General features: G+C 36.2%; 1 protein-coding gene across 5 annotated transcripts in view; it reads left to right on the forward strand.

The window, feature by feature from the left end:
• Nucleotides 1-25,201, forward strand: part of LOC125225178 — a 187,520-nt gene that overhangs the window by 84,973 nt on the left and 77,346 nt on the right. Inside the window, exon 1 of one of the 5 annotated variants that reach the window (XM_048128760.1) lies at nt 24,332-24,448. The exons of 2 other annotated variants lie outside the window; for them this stretch is intronic. The gene's annotated coding sequence lies outside the window, so the exon portion shown is untranslated. Of the gene's footprint in view, nt 1-24,331; nt 24,645-25,201 lie in introns of those variants that run through there. 2 more of the 5 variants (XM_048128759.1, XM_048128761.1) reach the window with 2 other exon arrangements.

Raw genomic sequence — 25,201 nt, forward strand, 5'->3', positions numbered from 1 at the left:
AATCGGAACTTATTGCGTGCTACATTATGATAACCTTCGGTTCGTAATACAAATTACGATATCAATTATTGAAGTATCTTCATTAATTTAAATGTACTAAATGTGATCTATACTGATAACAATTAAAATAATCAGAACGTAAACATTACTTATTTTTAAAGGTATAGGTAGTATAAACAAAAATAGTACTTAGGGATCTGTATGGTCAAATTTCTGACGAAAGTAAAACATTCTCTTATGATAAAGAAAAAATTGCTTGTAAGACATATATATGTGAAATATCTGTTAATTATAACGTATATATATATATATATATATATACCTTTTTCTTGAAAACGGAGCCCATTTATACAACCATTTATTCATATATATTTTTATCGTAATATTTCAAAGAATTAAGAAAAGAAAAAAACAAGAAAGTAGTAGAGTTATTTTTCCTACTGTTGCCTATACCCTGTACTTTTGGCACTTGAAAAAAGTGTAAACAAACCTGAGCTGTCAAATTTGAGGGTTGTTTATTAGGTAACGTTTGGTTCCTGAATTTTTTTCTCTATTTAAAAATAATTGAGCTCACTACTATTTTCCATTTCATTCCACTAACATGTAATTTCGTTTAATTTGACGAAACGTATACACCTTCACTAATACAAACCTACCGTCATTACATTTAATGAATATTATTATTTTCTACAGGGAATTATCAACCAAAAAGTACCTAATTTTGCAGAGGTTTAAAACTCATGGTTGCATTTTAATCTGGGTGTAACTCCGGTTTCACATTATCCGATCCGATATCGGATGTCGGAAGGATTTCGATGGAAAAATCCCAGATTGGCGCCTGTAATGTATGGGATATCTGTTCTACATCCGATATCGGATCGGATAATGTGAAAACGTACTAATTGTACTAAAATATAAAGGTAGTAGTACACCTTACGCGATTTTTAATTTTATCTGTCTGACATTTGCCATTACTTGTTATCAATCATCATCATTATCATCATCTGTTCCGAGTTCGATATTTGTGTTTTAGAGCTTCCGTTTCTCCGTATGAAATGATGATTGCTATATGATGTTTTTTATGGTTCCGTACCAAAAAGGTACAAAAGGAACCCTTATGGCGACGCTCTGTCCGTCTGTCTGTATGTCTGTCACATTTCTAAATATCTCGAGAACTACTTACGCTATCGATTTGAAATTTGGAACAGTTATGAATACTTTAAACCTCTACAAGCTGAAACTATTATTTTTAAAAATATATTAATATTAATTGTAGAAAACGGCCAAAATGGAAGGGGGCAAACCGTAAATGTCAAGTTACTAGGTCAAGTGGGGTATCGTTAGAAAGAGCTCAAATTGTACATATCAAAACTATTTTTATAATGTTTTTGTAGTGGAAAATAAAAAGAATTATGAAGGAAAATGTAAAAAATAAAATACCATTCCCCCTTATCTCCCGAAGTTTACCAACGAAAAATTATGACTTTTTACGAAATATTGGTTTTAAGCTAAATTTTAAAGAAAAAGGTTTCTGGCCTTAAAAGGTTCACTATCCCTGGATCTGTCAAATTTGACGGCTCCGGTTTGTTTACACTTTTTTCAAGTGCCAAAAGTACAAAGTATAGAATAAAACATGTCCAATCGGAAAACGCCGAAGTATGGTAATACACATTTCCAAAGCGCCTGACGTTTTAATACACAGTATAGTAGTTGAACGTAAACTTTGCTATGAGATTCTGAGTAGGGGCTGCGCGAAGTTTGGACGTTTGAAGTTGGGCCAATATTGATGTGAGCAGTGTGAGCTGTGCAGTTTCAAACCTGACTGTGAAGCTGATTTGAATATAGGTTATATAAATATAGTACGAACTTACTTTTGCTTGTCTAACTATAAATAGCTAACTTATAGTAGTTCTGAAAGCTGTAAGCTTCGTTAATTCTCAAGACTAACTACGCTGAAAGTTTCAAGTTAGGTATATAATTGTTTATGAATTATTTACGTAGCTTATTAAATAAATAAATATTGGGGACACCTTACACGGATCAACTTAGCCCCAAACCAAGCAAAGCTTGTACTATGGGTGCTAAGCGACGATATACATGCTTACGAGTAAATAGATAAATACATACTTTACATAGAAAACATCCATGACTCAGGAACAAATATCTGTGTTCATCACACAAATAAATGCCCTTACCGGGATTCGAACCCAGGATCGGATTGATTGTAGAATACAGAATGCGTATCGACTCTTCATTATATCATACTCTTTTCATACCACAACCTCTATTTAACGTTAAAATAGGACTGGGCTGGACATGTCTGCCGTATGCCGAATGACTTGTGGGCCAAGATAGCCACGGAGTGGGAGCCCCATGAGTCGAATAGAGGATCCGGCAGACCTCGCCGGCGATGGCGAGATAACTTGGACTCTTTTTTGACAGACTGGCCAGTTTTAGCTCAAGATCGAGAAGAATGGAGGAAGAAGGGGGAGGCCTTTGCCCAGCAGTGGGACACAGTAGGCTTATAACAAAATTATAATAATAATAACCTCTATTTAACGATAGATTTATAAAATATAATTTTTTAGACCTTACGAGTGGTATGAATTAATTTCGTTGCTAACTTTAGCTTCGTCTAACCCTAGTTAGCTATTTAGTGTGTAAATAATGACATTAATGACCCATTTGACATAAATGACATAATGTACTAGTAACATAGGTACTTGGACGAAGCCTGCGCGGCTGTGGATGTATTTTGTAAAGTGCTGTGTAACATGTTTCGCTGAAAATAAATATTGGAATATTTTTTGTGTAGTGTAGGTACTTACAACTGCACTATAAATAGCACACAAGTCACTTGAGGTCAGTAACCATAGACGCAGTGAAGTAAACAAAATTTTTTTTGTCTAAAAAATAACTGAGTAACTAATTAACGTAAAAAGTGCCTTTCGTTCGCTTCAGCGCTGGCGGCTTTCGACCATAAAGCTTTGGAGACCATGGGCATTTATCATATCATAACGCTTACTTTTATACAGGGTACAGTTATAAAGCGTGTGCTTTCAATATTACCGCAAACTTTATCTAGGCCAAGATTTAGTGGTAAGGTTCCATACAACAAATAATTATACGTTTGGTCCTAACTACCGAGCATAATTAATTAAAAAAAACTTAAGCAAATTGAGCACCTATTTGATAGTTCAACAGTTCTTAGGTCAAGTCAGCTAAGTACGACGTATTAAACAATAACCTAACCACAAAATTAAAATTTTGAAAAAACCCCCGACCGCGACCTAGTGGACCGATTTTCATGAAACATGGCTAAGAACACTCCCGACTAACACAGCTTTCAAATAAAAAAAAACTAAATCGAAATCGGTTCATCCGTTCAAGAGCTACGATGCCACAGACAGACACACACACAGACAGACAAACAGACAGACAGACAGACAGACAGACAGACGGACAGACAGACATACAGACAGACACGTCAAACTTATAACACCCCGTCGTTTTTGCGTCGGGGGTTAAAAATAAAGTAGCAATTAATTGCGTGCTGTACGAGTATTTTTTCAATTAACTCATAATATGAAAATATTTTTCGCAGGGCTTATAATAACCCTATGCCAATATGCGGTAATATCAAAAATACACACTGTAAGAGTCACTTTTCCATACATCCCCTATCTCAGTTCCTTAGCTTCTGGCATTGACCTGCAGTGAACTCACCCACAAAAAACCATTTTCCATTACATCTTAACATTTTGACAATAAAGTTCAAAATCGCATAACAATTTTACAAAATACACCTTTTTACTTCAATGGAAATTAAACTTTATGTTGAAGAAGATACGGTTGAAAGTAGAATAATGTTTCGTTCGACTGCGCTTGAGTCGATACGGTCCATTCGTTTGAAATTAATGGTCAATCCATAATTCAGATTTTGTATGGACACGTATGTTTATGATTTAACAATACTAGTTGTATATTCGAACCTTTGAGAATACAACTTGATTTCATATTTTAATGATTTGACGCATTATAAAAAAAATCGTGAGAATAATAATTTAACAGTTTAAACACCTATTTTTTATTATTATTATAAATGGGCTTACTCTTGGCCACAGACTAGCCAAAGGCAAACACGTGGCCTACGACGGAGTGAGCTCGCCCAGAAGCCTGTTCACTCTTGATTTGAAGGTTATAGGTTATAGTATAGTTATAATATTTAAAATAGTTTGTAAATGAGGACTGACGAAATTATTACCCTAGAAAACTTATATTGACCGGTATTGCGCATTCTACGCAACTTTGACATCCACCCGCCGTCTTCAGTTTCCCGTGATCATGATGCATGCAACTGCGTCGAAATATCGGGAGCTCAGTAAAAATCACAAAGGTAATCATATTTATAACGGTCTATATCCTGGTCAATTGAAGTCGAAACTAAACTAACCGTGAATCGTTTAAAAAACTCTTACCCTAGAAAATTCAAACTTATAATCAAGTCGAATAATTTTACCCAGAAACTGAATACCAAGAACACAAATAATAGTACGTTTTCCATTCCATTTCTTAATATTCAAGGGACTACTTATATTTCATTTCACATTCACTAATAATCATGAGTGTTCTTCACAGCTATATCAAAACCAGTTCAAAACAATAACAAATCCTTAAAGTTGAATCATGCTCCTAGATACACATACTTAATTGTGCTCTCTAAGGCCGGCCATACAGTCATCAGGATCAGAATTCATGATATGAATTCAGATGAATCTGAATCAGATCTGAAAAAATCAGAATGCGTGTAGACAGTAGCTAAATTTTATGCAATACCATGCATTCTGATGATTCTGAGACTTGAGACCGGCCTAAGATGCAGTCTTGTTAAGTCAAGTTATGATTAGTACATTCCGAATAGGCCCCTGTTGTATCACATAGGTTTCCCACGTTGATTTTCCTCGGTGATGTAATATTGTCTTTGGTCCTAAAGAGGGTCATGTCACGTCATATCAAGTCATGTCACACGAGATCCATGTTACGTGCATAATTTGCCTCCGTTTTGACGTTTTTTTTTGCAACGTGATGGTATTTTTAAGTGTTACGTATGTATGGTCTAATAGACCATCAATATTATGAGACCATCTTATGAAAACTAAACGAGTGCCACAGTAATGTGCTCAATTTCAGTTAGCCACCCTAGGTAGCTTGACCACCCTAAGTTTGCACCCGCTTGGTAATTACTAAGCATGGAATTATGAAGGGCCAGTTTTTTTTTTTTACAAGCTTTTATTCAAGTTGGCTTATTAGTATGTTAGTGTGCGTCAAAACATAGAAGCTAAATTTGACCCACTTCCCGGTTTTTGATTGAGCTGAAATTTTGCACACATATGTAAATCACGTGACAATGCAATATTATGGTATCATGGAGCTGATCTGATGGATCAGAAAAGTGGTCAAAGGAACTCTGTTATGAAACGTCTTATCCCCATCGAGTAAGGGGTTTTTAGAAACGTCTGGGAGAGCAGTAGATGACTGTTGAAAGAAAGGTACAGTCGACGATAAAATCTTGTGCTAAAAATAACATTTTTGCAAAAAACTTATTTACGCAGTAGATGCACTTTATAAAAAAAAATATTGGGGACACCTTACACAGATCAACTTAGTCCCAAACTAAGCAAAGCTTGTACTATGGGTGCTAAGCGACGATATACATACTTAAATAGATAAATAAATACATATATGCATAGAAAACAGCCATGACTCAGGAACAAATATCTGTGCTCATCACACAAATAAATGCCCTTCCTGGGATTCGAACCCAGGACCGCGGCTTAGCAGGCAGGGTCACTATCGACTGAGCCAGACCGGTCGTCACTTTGCAAACTCTAAAATTATATCATTGCATTTTTGTTTTAATTTAAGTATCTGAACACCTAAAAACCCTACATCTAAACCGCTTTTGCCTCAATTAAGTGCTTAGTTTACGACTAAATTCAACTACACAATTACTGTAAAGCATTTAAACATTAATTAGGTACTCAAAGCAGTGGAAACGGATAATAGTCGTAATCGCCTCAGGTCAAGATTAAAACAATCACTGACAGCAGCTTATTATGTTGCAATTACTTGCACTCTGAACTATCACACTATGCTCCATTATTTATTTCTTTTTGTATGATAAAGGAGGATTAGTCACTGGTCCCACCAAAAGCGTGCGTTCAGCGATTATGATGCGTAAGCGTCTTCAACTCTTCATACCAACGAGAGATTTTCGGTCGGCGAAAACCAATAGGCTACTAGACTCGTATCGAATTTAGCACATCAAGTTATTGTTTTCTGTAGTACTCGACTTAAGAAATCAATATTTATAGCTTGCGGGGATTAGAAGTGCGTGATGACTGCGTATTTTTAATTAAAAATGTGTGTATGCTTTTTTAATTATGGACTCCGAAAACGGTGTTGGCCAATGGAGTGACGTCATATAATTCAAATCAACTGTGGAAATTAGAGGTACTAATCTAATCTCCATAGAAGCAACCTCTATTGTATTAAAATTCATAGTCGTTGCTCGGCTGTGACAATGTCAAATATTTTTCTAAACCGACTTACGTCATAATATTGTCTTCGGTTACCGCGATAGTTACTCATGAAATAAAACTATGGAAACGGATTAAATCGCGTATAATTCATACTTACGTACTTACGTACTTACGTCATGTCATAGATTTTCTATAGATTAATATGGCTGATGTTTTTGCCTGATCACGTAAAAGTAAACTTTAAATTATTTTCTTGCGGGTTTTTATGTCGTAATAAAATATGGTACTATTTTTTTTCGTTTAATTAGACAATAAATAATAATATAAGACATACTTTGAAATAGGGTCAAGTAGCCTATTCTGTGTCGATAGATTTGGGGACATCCTTATATGCAATTAAGGATTTTAAAAACTTTGAACCCCTTACAAGAACTGAAATAAACCCGTGCGTCAAGCGTATGCGTCTGTAATACTTTAAAAATGTTGTAGAAGAAAAAAGAATACGGTAAAGGTGCCTGCATTAAATTAAAGTATCTCTAGGCTAGAATCGTTTATCCATACTAATATTATAAATGGGAAAGTGTGTGTCTGTTTGTTTGTCCGTCTTTCACGACAAAACGGAGTAACGAATTGACGTGATTTCTTTAGTAGAGATTTAAAAGGGTGGAGTGTGACATAGGCTCTTTTTTGTCTCTTTCTAAAGTGAGCGAAGTCGCGGGAAAAAGCTAGTAGACTATAGTAACATTTTAACATCGCTCTTACACTTGTTATGGTAAAAAAAAAACTATAAATGTCAAGTTCATCGCCGCATCGCGTTAACCAGCATCAAGCTGACCTCATCGATGGCGAACTCAATTACGTTTAATGGTTGAAAAGGCGGAGAAAATAAAAATGTGCAGTTTTCGAGGTGCAATATACCGCGCGCGGGCGGGTACGCGCCGCGCGGACTAACGATGCACTTTGGGACAAATAAAAGAAGACTTATTGAGAATTTTGATTCAGCAGATATTTCAGTGTCGAAAGTATGAAGTTTCTTCCAACAAAATCAAAACTTATGAGTCTTATGACACACATATGCTACTCATAATTCATATCGTATCTAGAATCTAGAATAAAACTCGTATTTACGTATTATAAATGTCATATAAAAGTCTTCACTGGGTGACATTTGACCGTATTTTTGGATTTTTTTCTGAATCAGAATGGTTAGTACTATTGAGCTCCGGGTGGGTTTGAACGCACGACCTTCAGCACTTTTTGCCAATTTAAGGGTTAATTTTACTACACATAAAAACGACAAATTATTCATAAGTCAAACGGGCACACTATTTTGTACTATGTTATTACTGTTTATCAACAAATTCTTTTTTCTTTCAATTTTAGGGGTGCATAAAACTTTGATATATCTTAATATTATTAGATTTTGTGTCCAAAGATATGAATAAATTTATAACTTCATCAATGACAAATCGACAGACCGGGGGCCCGTTTCTCGAAAGGTACAAGCCTTGTATTACAAGTGCGCGAACTGTCAAATCGTATGGGTTGTCATGGAAACACACTTGTAATACAAGCCTTGTACCTTTCGAGAAACGGGCCCCGGATCAGACTTTTTGTGGCATATTACATTTCGCATTTATACGCACAAAAATTACATTTAAATAACCTAACCACAAAATTAAAATTTTGAAAAACCCCCGACCGCGACCTAGTGGACCGATTTTCATGAAACATGGCTAAGAACACTCCCGACTAACACAGCTTTCAAATAAAAAAAACTAAATCGAAATCGGTTCACCCGTTCGGGAGCTACGATGCCACAGACAGACACACACACAGACAGACAAACAGACAGACAGACAGACAGACAGACAGACAGACACGTCAAACTTATAACACCCCGTCGTTTTTGCGTCGGGGGTTAAAAAAGCGACAATTCCATATGTTTTTAAGTAGGTACATAATATTTCATAACATAACACACGTATTACTGGTTCATATTACTCAATAGGCTTACAAAACAGGACCGTGTATCATTTCCATTTACAAAAAGAAAGTGATTATCTTCCAGCCTATACGTTACGCACATGACATGCCTTCTCACGCCCAGAGGCGTCAACTGTGATGTTTGAGGCAAAAACGTGGACTAGCAGCCTAGCATGACCAATGTTACAATACGATGCAAGTGCGATAAATAAGAAATTCGAAACTAGTGACGATAAATTCAAACACGAACTTAGAGAGTGTTTTAAATCGACACGAATTTCGCATTACTTATTTGCACATGTATCGTACAACGTTTTCTACAGTACATATGGCTATTTCAATTTTTGACATCCCATGCACTGTAAAACATGTTCAAAGAATGCGTTGGGTTTCTAGACTAAGTGTTCATTTCTCTTTCTTAAAAAAAACATCAGGTCATAGACGCTTGTATCTTTAGCGTAGAAATTCTTTGAGGCCCAAAATTGTTGAACATTGCGTATATGGATACTTTTAGAGGTACAAAAGGAGTTCCTAGTGTTGCAGTTGCCGTAGCCGAATGGCATTTCTGCGACGCGAAATGAAAATGAAACGCCGCGAAAGGTAGTCTGGCTCTGTCGCGGCAATACGCAAGAGCGATAGAGATAGATATCTACGAGCGTTTCGATTCGTGAGCGTTTGTGCCATTTGGCTACGCACCCAGTAATGTTAATTATATTTTAAGCATTTTGCGCACTCCTTTGTCAACTTGTAAAAACGTAATTTTTACTTTTGACAGCCAAGATTTCTGTCCTCTGATTTTTGCAACATCATGCTATTGATACCAGTTCCTCATCTCCGCAAAGACACGCAATAATCTAGTAAGTAAATAAGCAAATGTAATGCAAACATATTGTAATGAAGCTTAGGCCTCCTCCATTAGAAATTTATTGGTTTCACTTTCATATTAGTTGGGAACTCCTCTTTTCTGTCACATCATAATAAGTACCAGCGTTACAATGAAAGAGGTGCTAATTTAACACAGACTGCTATAGCTTAATATCCGTGTTGTAAAAAATTAAAATTTTGAAAAAACCCCCGACCGCGACAGTACCTTAGACCGATTTTCATGAAACATGGCTAAGAACACTCCCGACTTACTCAGCTTTCAGACAAAAAAATCCAAATCGCTTCATCCGTTCGGGAGCTACGATGCCACAGACAGAGGTTTTTGCATTGCCAATTTTTGTTTGTCCTTGTACTCGTGCTTTTTGTTATGTCATTTTAGTTCCCGTAATGGCCGGATGGCGCTAGATGTAGTCATATTTTAATGTACAGCTGTGAAGAGTCCGACCCGATAATATTGTGTAATAATGTAATGTCTGTTATAAGTCTTTGTTGTCTTTTGCATACTTTCTTTTTTGCTATTTTTTATTTTTATTAGTGTTGTATTCATAAATTGTTACCTGTCGTGATTGTTTTCACCGAATGGCCTCATCGGAAGACCAGCGCTGGAAGTCGCCAGCAACATGCTGAGATGAGACCATTTCGTGGCACTTTTGTCTGTTAGCCTTTGTGTGTATGGTTACTTGTTTGTGTGTCGTTAATTTTTGTGTATATTATATTGTTATCGTCGTTGTTAAGTGCTTACGAATAAAAAAAATATTCTATTCTATTCTATTCAGACGCACACACAGACAGACAGACAGACAAACAGACAGACAGACACGTACACAGACAGACACATCACACTAATAACACCCCGTCGTTTTTGCGTCGGGGATAAAAATCATATCTTTTATTATTTTACTACACCAGCCTGTAACTATTTTTTTTAAATTCTTAAATAATTTTGAATTTTAAAATTTTGTCTCTGAATGTTTCTTAGTTCTGTGTAACTTTTATTTAGCTAGACTTTTTTTACTATATTTTTTCATCCACATGAAGTTCAAATTGTTACTTAATAACATAGTACATAATAGTAACTTTACTACGGTTACAATAAAACCTGCATTTGCATCTGTTGAGAGATCAAAATATGTCTTTGCAATTGTACAAGCGTTGGTGAACTCGGTCACATTGTCACCAATGTGTCAACCTGTCAAGTAGGTCAAACAGGTGCGAACTATCTTGCGCAAAGGGCATCTTAGTTCTGAACGATGATTGTTTAAGTAAACATCAACCGATTATTTTTACAAGCTTTTATTCAACTTGCCTTGTTAATATGTTAGTTTGTAGTACGATACAAGTGCGAAAAAAGGAAGTTCGAAACGAGTGGCGATAAATTAAAACACGACCGAATCGACACGAGTTACGAATTTCCTTTTCGAACGTGTATCATACTGAAGTATCGACCTGACATTATGGTTCCTGGTTCATTAGAACCACTTCTCGCACTAGTGCGTAAAAAATTACCTACCATCTGTACTGAAAAATATTTTGATAGTGATATTTTGAAACGAATTTGGTCGGTCTCTATTAAATTGTCCGCCATTGTACATTGTAAGAGGTCATAAAATGCACTGTCGCGCCGCTGCGGATCATATTCGTACCATATTTATACTCCTTTTTTTGTATGTGTGTGTGAATCGCAAACCGTGGGAAAGTGTAAAAATAGAATTTTATACTCAGAATACAGAAAATATATGAATCTTCGGCTATATTTTGAGAGTAGATCATGTAGAAAATACAGAGAGCCACTTTTATACGCATATGACCAAAGTATTTAAAAACATGTCTAGCACAGAGAACCTCCTATAGAGTAGCAATCTTGTATATTTTGTTCGCGATACGAGTCACCAGTGTTTGGGGTGCGAGGAGCGGGCGGGGAATGTGTTAAGCGCGCTGTGATTGGCCGTTTCAAGGACGGCGGGCAGTCGCGCCAGATGAAAAGGGACAGAAGTATGACTGTCCCTCTACTGACGCGTAAGTGGCCAATGTAAGTTGACCTATGCCGGCTCTGAATAAATTATAAATATGAATAATTTGTGAAATGTAATGCCGTCTGTTTTTAAATTTGAGCTTCTTGTTACCTTTCCACACCATTTCACACTACAGGTGGACATCTTTAAGGCATCAAAATACCCTTTTCCAATTTTTTAGTGCGAAAAACACGCGCTGCTTTCGGGTCTGTTACTTGGTCGATACTGATCGGGCACGGCGAGCGCCCGCGCTTATATCAGTGCAAATACTAGGAAGGCTGGCGACCGCGAGTCGTCTTGTAATGGATGTCTATAGGGGTTGGTCTGTGATGTCTAGGCACTGATTTAAACTTTCACGATTATTAAAATCGGGCCTTAATCGCGTATAACTACATATAAACTTACCTCCAACGTTTCAGGGACGGCGTTGTCTCCGTTGTCTCGGAGTCTTCTCCGTACATGTCTAGGGATTTTTTTTTTTAATTAATAACTTTTAGAAAGCCTCTGAGCAGTTTAGTTAAACAAAAACAAACATCGTTGTCACAATAGGCTTTAATTTTAGTGCGTGTCCACGTGTAGAGTGATAAGAGAGAAGTATATGTGGTGACAAAGATTGAGATGGGCATGTTAAGGTGGTTCGGGCATGTAGAGAGGATGGATGAGAGGAGATTAACGAAGAAAGTATATGAAAAAAGAGTGGAAGATTCTTTATGTAGATAATTATGTGTTTACCATGAATAAACTATTGAATCTGATTGAATCTGAATCTGGAAGGGTCAGTTGGAAGTGGGAGACCTAGACGAACTTTTCTTGATCAAATCGGGGAAATATTGCAAAAAGGCCAGGTCAGAAGTACTCGAAACCAACAAGCGTGTATGAGAAAAGTGTGTGAAGCGAAAGTGGTTTGTCAGGATCGTAGTAAATGGAAATCCGTGATCTCTGCCTACCCCTCTGGGAAACAGGCGTAATTGTATGTGTGTTGTATGTATGTTCATTGGCAATTCTAGTTCTTAAATAAAAACCCTCAGATGAAGCTTACGCATTATGGTGAAACCGCATTGTCTCCGACCTTATTATTGCACAATGGCATATATGTATGAGACAGTACATATTCACATCATTGAATACTTTCATCTGGCTGTTATCTGAGAAAACTGCTTTCCAGATTATGGAAAATCTGATCAATTGTCGGAAGTCGGATGAAAATGTGATATAATATATGATTTTTAATTTTATTAATTATGGTAGAATTCAAATCTTTTTCTTTTCCTTCTGAAAATACGCAATATAATAGTACATTACGATACAAGTGCGTAAAAAAGGAAGTTCGAAACGAGTGGCAATAAATTAAAACACGACCGAAGGGAGTGTTTTAAATCGACACGAGTTACGAATTTCCTTTTCGCACGTGTATCGTACGAAGTTTTTCAGTACAGATGAGCCTCCGAAGTTTCGACCTGGCATATAATGAACCACTTCTCGCACTAGTGCGTAAAAAAAACACCATCTGTACTGAAAAATAGGTTACTTAATGTATGCAATGTGCAAGTTGTAGAATATTTTCAAAGTTTGTAAGTTACTGGACATTTTTTTGAGAAACATTTAATGCAAATTTCAATTGAGAACATTCTCTTCAAGATTAGGTTTTATCACGCAATGTTCTCAACAGTTGACGATCGCTTAATTTGATGTTTGAGTTACACACTGGCGATGGCGTTTAATTATGCATTCTTCATATGCTATACAGATGAACTCTAAAGCTTGGCAAAAAATATGCGAAGAACAATACCGAGATTTTTTCATGAGAATATTCACAATTTTAGAAACTTCTCTCTCTCTCTCTCTCTCTTTGCTGAATTACTAGCTCATCAGATGCAAATATTATGTACTTGTCTGCAAGCATGGACCATATACCGTGATTGACATAGCCCATATATAAAAGTGCACCCCTGGGTGCGTAGCCGAATGGCACAAACGCTTACGAAACGCTCACGAAACGAAACACTCGTAGATATCTATCTCTATCGTTCGTGCGTATTGGCGCGACAGAGCCAGACTAACTGGCGCGGCGTTTCGTTTTCGTTTGGCGTCGGAGAAATGCCATTCAGCTACGCACGCTGAAATGTATGGGCTTTTTCGGAATAAAACAAGATGGCGCTGTTTCGCAGCCTGGAAGTAGTAAAAATCATATTTTCCCAAATATTTTGGCGTGTTTTTTATGTTTTATAAGAATAAATGACATATTTCTTTATTTTGATATCATTATAAGTATACCGTCAATACACATTTCGAAAAAAAAAATTGTAGGCATCATCACTATCATCAGTGTAGTTATGAGCATTTGATAGGTGGCGCTAAATAATTGAAGTACGATTCTTTTGAATATTGTCAATCCATACTAATATTATAAATGGGAAAGTGTGTGTGTCTGTTTGTTTGTCCGTCTTTCACGGCAAAACGGAGCGACGAATTGACATTATTTTTTAAGTGGAGATAGTTGAAGGGATGGAGAGTGACATAGGCTACTTTTTGTCTCTTTCTAACGCGAGCGAAGCCGCGGGCAAAAGCTAGTCCTTGCTCGAAGATTCAAAAATTCTACACAAGTTACATAAACTAGCCCTTCTAGCAATTATCGATTACTGACACCAACGACCTGGCAAAATAAATACTGTTGCATCTTCGCACCTATTATATAAGGACCAGTGTCATCATTACTGTTTGGTGTAACCAATACTTGCGAGATTAGTTGTTGCTTTTACAGCCTAGCAAAGAGTATAAAATAATAGGGGCGCCACCATCTATGTCAACCGTTTTGCATGTGGCAACTATTGAGCCACTTTTGAATGAGAAACGTAAGTGTTGCTATGTTAAAAAATTTAGTTACATTTATTATTTTTTGCCAAGGTGTGGTACTCCATATAAAACTTTATAATGTACCTATACTAAGAAAACATTTTCATTTTTCATTTTCCCCCGACCGCGACATAGTAGACCGATTTTCATGAAACATGGCTAAGAACACTCCCGACTAAGTCAGCTTTCCGACAAAAAAAAAAATAAATTTAAATCGGTTCATCCGTTCGGGAGCTACGATGCCACAGACAGACACACACACAGACAGACAGACACGTCAAACTTATAACACCCCGTCGTTTTTGCGTCGGGGGTTAATAAAAACGAAACTGGTTTTCTTAAAAAGGTTCCGGCTCTCGATAAGTAATCAGTGAGCAGTGAAAACTTGCAAATCTTGAAACACCGGGCCAATAAAAGTTATAAAAAACATCAACAGGACTTTCATAATTTCATGACTCATGAGTTACCTGACTAAATCTGTTTGGCAGATATTATTATCTTACATGATAAAAATATGTTGGTAAATTATTTTTCATCACTTTTGACTACACTTTTGTGTGGCAAACTTATTTACTTCAATGACTTGTTTTCTATTATATATTTTTTTCATTTTAGTTTGGCATTTTGCAGTTTACTATCGTTCTTTAAGGGTTGTTGGTCGTTCAAAATGTATTTGTTACGCTTTTATACCTTAAAATATGTGCCGAATTCCTAGACATTACTTACCTACATTCAATTGGTCATCAGTGGATTTGCCGTTTTTCTGTAAGAATTGAAAGTGAATCAAATTTGAGCACGTCTTCGTTTTTTGGCGTCAGTTAAAAGTATATAACTATTTCTGTTTATTTCTTACAAAATCCGATACGACATTACAAATGGATTAGTCTCATCTTTTTAAATTATCTGTTAATTTTACGGCAATTCAGCGGAAGTTACAGCCAGCATCTAACACTAAAATACGTTCGTTTATCGGTCAATGGACCTAAAACTACCTACTATTATTCGTGTATAGTAGGTAATTATTCTATACAATAAGGCTCTTTTTATTACTTACGGACATACATGAACCTCACTCCCGTATTCCTAAAAGGGGTAGTTAGAGCACATGAGATCACGGCTTGTATAATATGGGTGATGCGGTCACCCTTGCGTTCAAGGCGTATTTTAGGCGTAAAACAATGTTCTTATGGTAAACATGATTATTTGAATTAAAATGTGGTTTTCGTTTATCGCATGCACGCAAAAAGCGACAAAAACGCAGAATTGAGCGCATAAAACAACCATTTCACTTTCCACTGCCTTGAAATAGTTAAATTTTAAATACAATAACATATTTTATAAACATTTCCTTGTTTATTTATTTAATTACTAGCTATCAGACACAGTTACCTCATTCATTCATCAATCAAATCATTCACATCAAAACCATTTACCATTTAGTTATACTTTCATATTCCGTAACACATCAAATTAAACGTAAAATCAAAATCAACATGCTGCAATTATAAATCAACTTTGAACTGGTTACATAACTAGATACTTAGGTTATGATTTGAAGCTAGATTTTCGTTATCTTACCTAGGATTTGACTAATTTGTTATTGGTCAAAATGTATAATTTTTATCCAACTTTAACTTACTATTAACAAGTCATACAATCATCAGAATACGAAAAAAATGTAAGACAGAATGATGTTAACAAGTTTTTGTAATGTGTTTGTAACACTCGTGAGTAAAATCAATAAAATAAAAAATTACACACTAAAAACAATTAGGTTATTTGTAATTGTGTTTGACTTATTCAATAAGAACTACTTAAACTATTGGAGCATAAACCGACTAATAATTTTTCAGTAAATAGTGTTTTTACGTGCATGAAATTTGAAATATATATTTTTTAGTAATACGCCGGTGGTAAACAAGTACCTATACCGCACCGTTGTTGTTGAACTTACCTGTAGCTTGCACAACTGACTTGCCAGCTACGTAAAAAATACTTCAATGCCAGTCCATTTGCTAGTAATTTTGTATGCGGCTGGCAATGCTGGCATGCCAGTTGTGCATGATACAGGCATATCGTAGGCTTTTAAGGGGTTTGTCCTTACCACTCCTATATATCATACACATTGTGGTTAGTATCGCAATTGTCACCGATATCATATATTATGTACTTACATGACATAAGACATATCTTCACTACTTTAAAAAAAACTTGTATCTTCATCTGTCAATGAAAAGAAAATTGTAGTAAGTATGTATGGAATGCATATAGAGTTACTGCGTTTTAACTTTGAGGATCAGCGTGAGATATGAGATTTTTTCAAAGTAGTGACGATATTTCACCTTATAATCCACACATTGTTCACTTAACCTCCAAGAAAATCGAAAGGTTATCAGCTAACTAAATTGATTTGTCTCAGTTACACCTCACAACTCGATTACCAAGACTCACATATGTATTATCACCTCTACTACAAGAAAAACGACCTCTTCTCTATATATTCACAGTCTATATTTGCATAAAAAAGCTCGGTCACATACGATGTTCCGTAAGTTACATTTCCAGCTGTTCGAAATTCGAAAAGTCAAAATTTAAATACAAAAACGTTACAGTTACATTCTTTTGTTTTTAAGCTTTTAAATCGATATTAAATGCACGTGATTTTTGAACGAAATAATAACTTTCTATGAAAAAGTTATGTAAGAGGAAAGTTTAATTGTTTATGATTATGATTGATGTGCTTTATGGTTTAACAGTCCATATATCAATTTAACATTTATTGTGATTAGTTCTACACTTCACAAATATACATAGGTACATAGAGTCAATTTGATTAATTTACCTTCCACGGTTCTCAGACATATTATAAAGTCGCTGAACTAATTTTCATTTTGAAGACTATATTCTACAGTGTAATTTTTTGATCGTGTTATATTACACGTGGTATTCAATTAATATTGTCAACAGCAGTGAGTAGTAACGTGACCAAATACAGAGTGATGGCAGGCCTCGTAGACGAATGGCATTTCTGCGACACGAAACACCACCGAAACGCCGCAGAAATGTAGTCTGGCTCTGTCGCGCCAATACGCAAGAGCGATAGAGATAGATAGCTACGAAAGAGATATTATCGTGAGCGTTTTGTGAGCGTTTGTACATTTGGCTACGCACAACAGGTAGACTAGAAGCGATTGGCATCCGTTGGGTAGACGACATCCGAAAAATCGCGGGTCATAACTGGATGAGACTAGCTCAGGACCGGGACAAGTGGCGTACTAGAAGAGATGCCTATGCTCAGCAGTAAGCGATAATGGATTTATATGATGATAACAGATTAAAGATGACTAAGTAAAAGGCTAAGCATGTCAATCATCTCTTATCATAATCACGTCCACGGCCATTTCCTTCGCTACTAGCCCTAGAAAGTAATAGTCATGGCAGTTAACAATATGGACACGTGATTTTACATGACAAGCTAGTAAGGTATTACTTACCTATGATCATGAAAACATGATTACAGCTATCATAACTTCTAGTTTTCTAATGCAAGAAAACACGCTTAAGAAAATCACGATCATGCGTTTTGAGCAGAAATAGTAATTTTTTCATAACCTAATACGTATTAAACCCCTATTCATTTTTAAATACCTATCCAACAATATTATCACACATTAGGGTTGGAATGGAAAAAAACAATCACTCCCCACTTTACGTATAGGGGGGGACCCAAATTTTTTTTTCCACTTTTTATTTTACCACTTTGTTGGCGTGAATGATATACATAATGTCACCAAATTTCAGCTTTCTAATGCTAACGGTTACTGAGATTATCGGCGAACGGACGGACTGACAGACATGGCGAAACTAATAAGGGTTCTTAGTTGACTACGGAACCCTAAAAAGCCCATATAGTATGCGTATCATCATTCGCCTGCCCTTATCCCAGTCATTTGGGGTCGGCGCAGCAAGTTCACTTCCATACCTCTCTATCGCCTGTCATCTCATCATTCACTTGTTTCCATTTCATATCATCTTTCACGCAGTCCATCCACCTTTTCCTCGGTTTTCCTCTCCCGTTACTTCCTTTGACATTCATTCGTAATACCTTTTTCGTCACAGGGAAAAGTCCCTTTGCATCACATGCCCAATGCTAGTCGACTTATCGGTGCAACTTCCAGACTTACATAATATAGTATTATGTATTGGGTTTAATGTATATAAAACTAGCTTTTGCCCGCGGCTTCGCTCGTGTTAGAAAGAGACAAAAAGTAGCCCATGTCACTCTCCATCCCTTCAACTATCTCCGCTTAAAAATCACGTCAATTCGTCACTCCGTTTTTCCGTAAAAGACGGACAAACAAACAGACACACACACTTTCCCATTTATAATATTAGTAAGTTTGAATGTAATGACACTAATGACCTACTTTCATGCTATTAACTAATTTCGTGTTCTTACTGATAAAATACATGAATTAAATTGATGAAGAAACCCTCAAGTATACATAAGGATCAAAACACGTGAATTTAAACGTGTTTGATACATTTTATTGTACATGGGTTTCGAAATTGAATCGAATCGATTATTACACCTAAGGTAGGTAAATATACTACTTATGAGTTATGAATATCAAGGTCTAAGAGTTTCTTGAACAACTATGTTATTACTAACGGATAGCACGAATGATAGAAGGAAGATAGTGATGATAGAAGATGTTCCGCGAATTCCCACGAAGCGCTTTGCTTCTTCTTTTCTTATTGCGCACTTCCAAGGAGTGGAAGAGACACGGCGATGTTTATAGTTACTCGCCCAGCGGTGAGCTATCAAAATAGCCGTGTCTCTTTTATTTGCACGGGAGCGCTTATCTTTTGATCGTTTTTATAGCCGATAGCTCATAGCTTACTAGCTCGCGGTGGGACTAGTGCCTTAGGATTTTGAATGTGATAAGATACCGGCCTTTTAGGTAATCCAGGCTCCAGCCTTCTCTGTAAACATAGAACCAACCTACTCATACAAGCACAGAATTAGATTTAGACAGGGGCGGCTCACTCCGCGATTCTATCGCCGCGCTACAAGTACATCCTGGCGGCCGCGAGTTCGCGGCCTACTCAGGGGTTGCGCGCGTTCTCACGGAATGCACGTTCGCACTTTCTATTGTTACATTACGTCGCGAGGTTTTTTTAAACGATGTCCGTGTGTGGAATGGCTAATAATACTTAGTTAAATAGACATATTCAATAAAATAAATACCATAAGACATTCTTACTTACGAGTAGATCTACTACTGATTAAGTCCCACGGAAAAGTTCAATAAGGCTTGTGATGTTGGAACTTGAACAAAAATATATAAATACAGTATATATACCTAGAAAGTACCCAAGACTTGAATATAATAGTATAACATTTTATCATCATCATCCTCCTTGCATTATCCCGGCATTTGCCACGGCTCATGGGAGCCTGGGGTCCGCTTTGACAACTAATCCCAAGATTTGGCGTAGGCACTAGTTTTACGAAAGCGACTGCCATCTGACCTTCCAACCCGAAGGGTAACTAGACCTTATTGGAATTAGTCCGGTTTCCTCACGATGTTTTCCTTCACCGAAAAGCGACTGGCAACAATCAAATGACATTTCGCACATAAGTTCCGAAAAGTTCATTGGTGCGAGCCGAGGTTCGAACCCGCGACCTCCGGAACGAAAGTCGCACGCACTTACCGCCAGGCTACCAGTGCTTCCATAGTATAACATTTTATGTGAGTATTAATTCGTTTGGATCCATTGGTAACCCTATCACCGGACGCCGCGCACGTGCGGCTCGTTTCTTTGTAAGAATTTTGTAGGTATTTAAAAAGGCGGCATTTCGTGAACATCAAAGCAGTGGGCCTTCTGTACTTGTACTATTATATATTCTGTGATTTAGATAGAAGAAACGAGTTCATTTATTTGTATGGCGGCCGAGCGTGTCAGATTTTGTACTGAAGTTGTTACTTGCCTGTGATTTTAAATATGTCTCAGGCCCTTGAGTGTTGATAAGTTTTATGTTGTTGCAATTAAATATCATGTAACGAGGCATTTTTAATGTTTTTGTTGACTTCAACTCACAAAAATTGACGCCCGAAAGCTGCAAGCTGCGATTAAAGACTGACAACTCAGTGGATTTCACTGAGTTCATTTGACACGCTAAGTAGATACGTTTGCTTGATCTATGGTTTATATGACATCTGTGCATACAAGCATGAGACAGCACAGAAAAACAAACCAAAGCAAATAGCGAGAGACAACAATCTGTTATCTTTGCGTAATATGTTGATAACGTCACTCTCAAGTGCAATAAAAATAGGTCAGTTTGTATCAAGATTCTTGGTACAGTTCTAAGTCTAATCATTTTTTAGCTGAGAATGCTTTATGTTCGCGTTATTTTTAAGGTAAGTAATATTGTAATAAACTAAATGTAAATACGCACTGTAACTATTGACATGTAATTTTAAATTATCAATAAATTATTATGAATTATGAATTATGGCTACTGAAAATTATGTCAGTACACATTTTATTCATGTGTGTATTATTACCATTACGCCAAAATAGTTTAATGATTTTGATAGCCCGTCCTCTGCAAGGGTTAAGAGAAGTCATAATTTCATCGAAGTTTGACGTTTAAAATAATAGCACTGACTAGGCTGTCAGAATCGTTGCCAACTTACCTTGGACTGACTCTAGTATGAAACGAAAACCCAGTTTCTAAAATGAGTAGAACTGGAACTAATTTTTTTTTTATCACTTATTATTCTCATATTTACTTATTTATTTATAAATCACATGCAAGTTTACAGTGCTGAACCAAAACACTTACCAAAACACTTACACATATAAATGTGACTCAATAGTTGCCAAATTCTAAACGATTTATATAAACGTCACTGGGCAAATCGTTAAACGGTGAGTTTTGAGCAAATCATGATTTGGCGCCGTTTCACGATATGCCTAGGAATCTCGTGATCTGGCGTATTCTTCGTTCGGCCGCCGACATAGACGGTGGCGCCTCCATTATTTGCTACTCTTTTTTTCCAGACTGCACAATGATGTGACGACGAATGCAAGAATGGCATTCCAACATAAATCATCATCCTACTCGCGCTATCCCGGCATTTGCCACGGCTCATAAGAGCTCCGCTTTGACAACTAATCCCAAGATTTGGCGTAGGCAATAGTTTTTACGAAAGCGACTGCCATCTGACCTTCCAAACCGAAGGGTAACTAGGCCTTATTGGGATTAGTGCGGTATCGTCACGATGTTTTCCTTCACCGAAAAGCGACTGGCAAATTATATCAAATGACATTTCGCAGATAAGTCCCGAAAAACTGATTGTTACGTACCGGGGATCGAACCCGCGACCTCCGGATTGAAAGTCGCACGCTCTTACCGCTAGGACACCAGCGCTTCCAACATAAATATAATTATAAATATTTCAAATATTTTTTCAATCCGTCTTTAAATTAATAAGTAGGTAATACATAGTCTTCTCGTAACTATAAATTCCTGGTAAAACTAGGACAAAACGATAATTCGGATGATCACAATAAAGTCTAATTAAAAGGTATACGCGTAATTAAGAATCTGCTTCTTGCGTCAAGAAAAAACCGGGAAAACGGGGGCCGGTGGCACTCACGCGACATTGCTGGATTAAAGTCAGATTAAGGACTGGCAGTTTGTTTTGCTAATGTTTGATTAGGCGAGGAATTAAGCGGATTAAATACGTGACCAGAGTGACCTAAAAGTCGATGTATCATCAACATGTATTATTATTTAAAAAAAAAACTTGTTACTTGGAAAACATGCAGGTTTTTTGTGAAAATCACAATTAGGACATACTCGTACTTAGGAACAGTTTTGGGATTCATTCTTCGCCAGGCAGAACTATTCGAATTAAAAAAAACGTGCCAACAGCGTGTCGGGAAATGTTCAGTGTAGGGTTCCGTAGTTTCCCGTATTTTTTTCAAAAACTGTTCAACCTATTAAATTCAAAATCATTTTCCTAGAAAGTTTTTATAAAGTTCTACTTTGGTGATTTTTTTCATATTTATTAAACATGTTTCAAAAGACTGATTTAAACTTTCACGATTATTACACATAATACAAGTGCGGGTAGTTCGAAAAACTCGCGCGGCTGTCAGAAGGTGTTGATGTCATTTCAAGCCAGTCTTCTCCGAGACCACGGGGACAACGCCGTCCTTGAAACGTTGGAGGTCAGTTTAATATGTAGTTATACGCGATTAAGTCCCGATTTTAAAAATAATTATGTTTCAAAAGTTTTTTTTACTTTTCGAGCGATTATTTCCGAAAATATTAACAATATCAAAAAATGATTTGCGTAAACCCGTATTCACTTTTAAATACCTATCCAACGATATATCACACGTTAGGGTTGAAATGAAAAAAAAATACTCCCCACTTTACGTGTAAGAGGGGCCGCTTCTATGCTTATATAGCGAATTAATACTGATCTGTCAGAATATCATATTTATTAAACCAAAATCAATATCCTATCGATCGATATACTATCTTGTCCTCAGCATTGTTCGATCGAACATTAATATCGTCTGGATTACTCTCCGCTTAATACATCTCAGCAAAATCTACACATTTATATGCAAAACACAATGAACTAAGTATTTACAAAACAACAACAATATCATTTGAATAGAAATGGGTAAACGGTTTAATATTAATTGAATAATAAGTACGTTGTTTGTTTATGTAAAAACATGTATCATTCTCTCTCATTAGGTAGATGAGATACATACATATTATCTTTAAATTTGTATAATTATTTTCATCGTCATAACTTTTCTTTCAACCCCTTAAGAAAATAGCTAAGTATTTAAACTTGAGAAGTCTATGCGCTCTGCTTACCCCTTTTGGGAATACCCGCCTGCATTTATGTGTGTATTTTCATTCTTAGATTCATTGTCCCTTACGTTTGAAGTGGTGGTGTGATAATTTTTTTGTTAACAATTTTAGACGCGATAATTTTGCCATTATGTTTTCAAAGAAAATCTGACACACAAGAACTTACATACTTTTATAAATAATCAGCTGCTGCTTCTAATTCGTAGCTTTGGTTTGATGTGCTTGACCTTCACAACAGATTCATAATTTGTGTTAATATGTATAATTATACATAAACGTTATAGGTACGAGTATATACTCGTACCAAACATGACTCAACCTTATAACGTTTATGAATTTATACTAACTGCCCACTTTTTGCTATCAAGCGCGAACATTAGACATAATGTTCATCCCTCAAAATAAATGCGTGGACATTTCGTACGCCATTCCATTACACGTAAAGTAGCCTCTATGTTTTATCTTAATTTTATTTACGTACCTAAAAAGCTCATAAAACTAAGAGACGTTAAAATTAAGTTATATTAAGTTTATAACAAAAAATAGCTACGGCACTGGGCAAGTCAATAATAAAGACCAAAAGGAGCTAGACTGAAATTAATTTTATATGACTATAACTTAATGCTACCTTAAAACCCGATCCGGTTACAGGACCCCAGGGAACATCAATTTATTACAAGTTACATTGTAATATACCAATTCAGAGTTACATTGTTGTACCCAACGATCACTATAAATCAGGAGATGCACTCTAAAACCTGTTATTCTGTAATATCATTACAACAATGTATTGATAAACTATTAATATTGTTATTGATATTTTATTCATTACTACCAACATCTTGCATTGCAGATAATGCAGATAGATATCTGCACAGTCAACATTAGTACGATATTTTTTATGACAAAAAAAGCGCGATTCAAAGGGCTAAATCCACAGTAAATCCCTCTGATAGGTACTTAGCTTTACCGCTTTATTGAAGAAAACAAGAACGGCAAACAACAATATTATACTTATTACAAAATTGTACAAAATAATCCGCAAACCCATCGTACACGTCACTTACATCACCAACTTACCTGCCCAATTAACCATCTTCGTTTAAACAACCAGTTAACTTATCAACAGTCAAACCGGCCCGACTTCGCGCATTAACGTCTCGCTGCCGACACGCAACGCGCGTCCATCGCGCGCTTCGCATTTTCGCGCCAACGCCAATTCGAATTTCGAATAATTTCTTTTTAATTTTAACAATGTAAGCGTGGTTTGTTTTCAGCCAGTATTTTCTGTGTTTATTTTTTATTTTGTGCCAGTATTTTTGAGGTTATTTAGTGCTGTGAAGTGTCGTGGTATGAGTTTAAACAGGTGGTTGTGACGTTACTGATAATGTAACTAAACATGATAAAGAGTTACAGTCGCGGAATTAACAATAAAAGCCAATTTCTACAATGGTAAGCGAGTGAAACAATAGAATGACTGGTGATTTGGCTGATGACGGTAAATTTTCAGGCTTGTTTTGTATGACGTTTAGGTATTTTTACTATTTTGTCTGGAGATCTAGACGTATTCAATTATTATGAATACTGAAACGGCAACGGATATATTTTACTATTAATACATGGAATTTTTAGTACAACCTTGATCAAAATAAGCGGAAAATTTCGTCTTGGGAAAGGTTATTTTCCTAAACATAACAGTCGAATAATTAGATCTGTCTATTAAATTTGATATTTATAAGGTAACGTTAACTATTATTCCTCACATTAGTCATCACGTTTTTGTGGGATTTCTTTAACTTCCTTTTTGGCGTTAGATGTAGGATAGGGGACTGAGGGGAAGACACCTGTTGTGGCGCGACAGGTTAGTCTAGTCAACAATGACATTGATATTGACAATATGCGATCATAAGCTTTTACCTAAAAACTGGGGATATGATTTTTTTTTAAAGTAACTCTTTTCTTCTTTAAAAAAGTAACTCGTAACTAAGGAAGTTTTCTTTTCCACCATA

This window comes from Leguminivora glycinivorella, chromosome 4, assembly GCF_023078275.1.
Source record: "Leguminivora glycinivorella isolate SPB_JAAS2020 chromosome 4, LegGlyc_1.1, whole genome shotgun sequence".
Classification (NCBI taxonomy): Eukaryota; Metazoa; Arthropoda; class Insecta; order Lepidoptera; family Tortricidae; genus Leguminivora; species Leguminivora glycinivorella.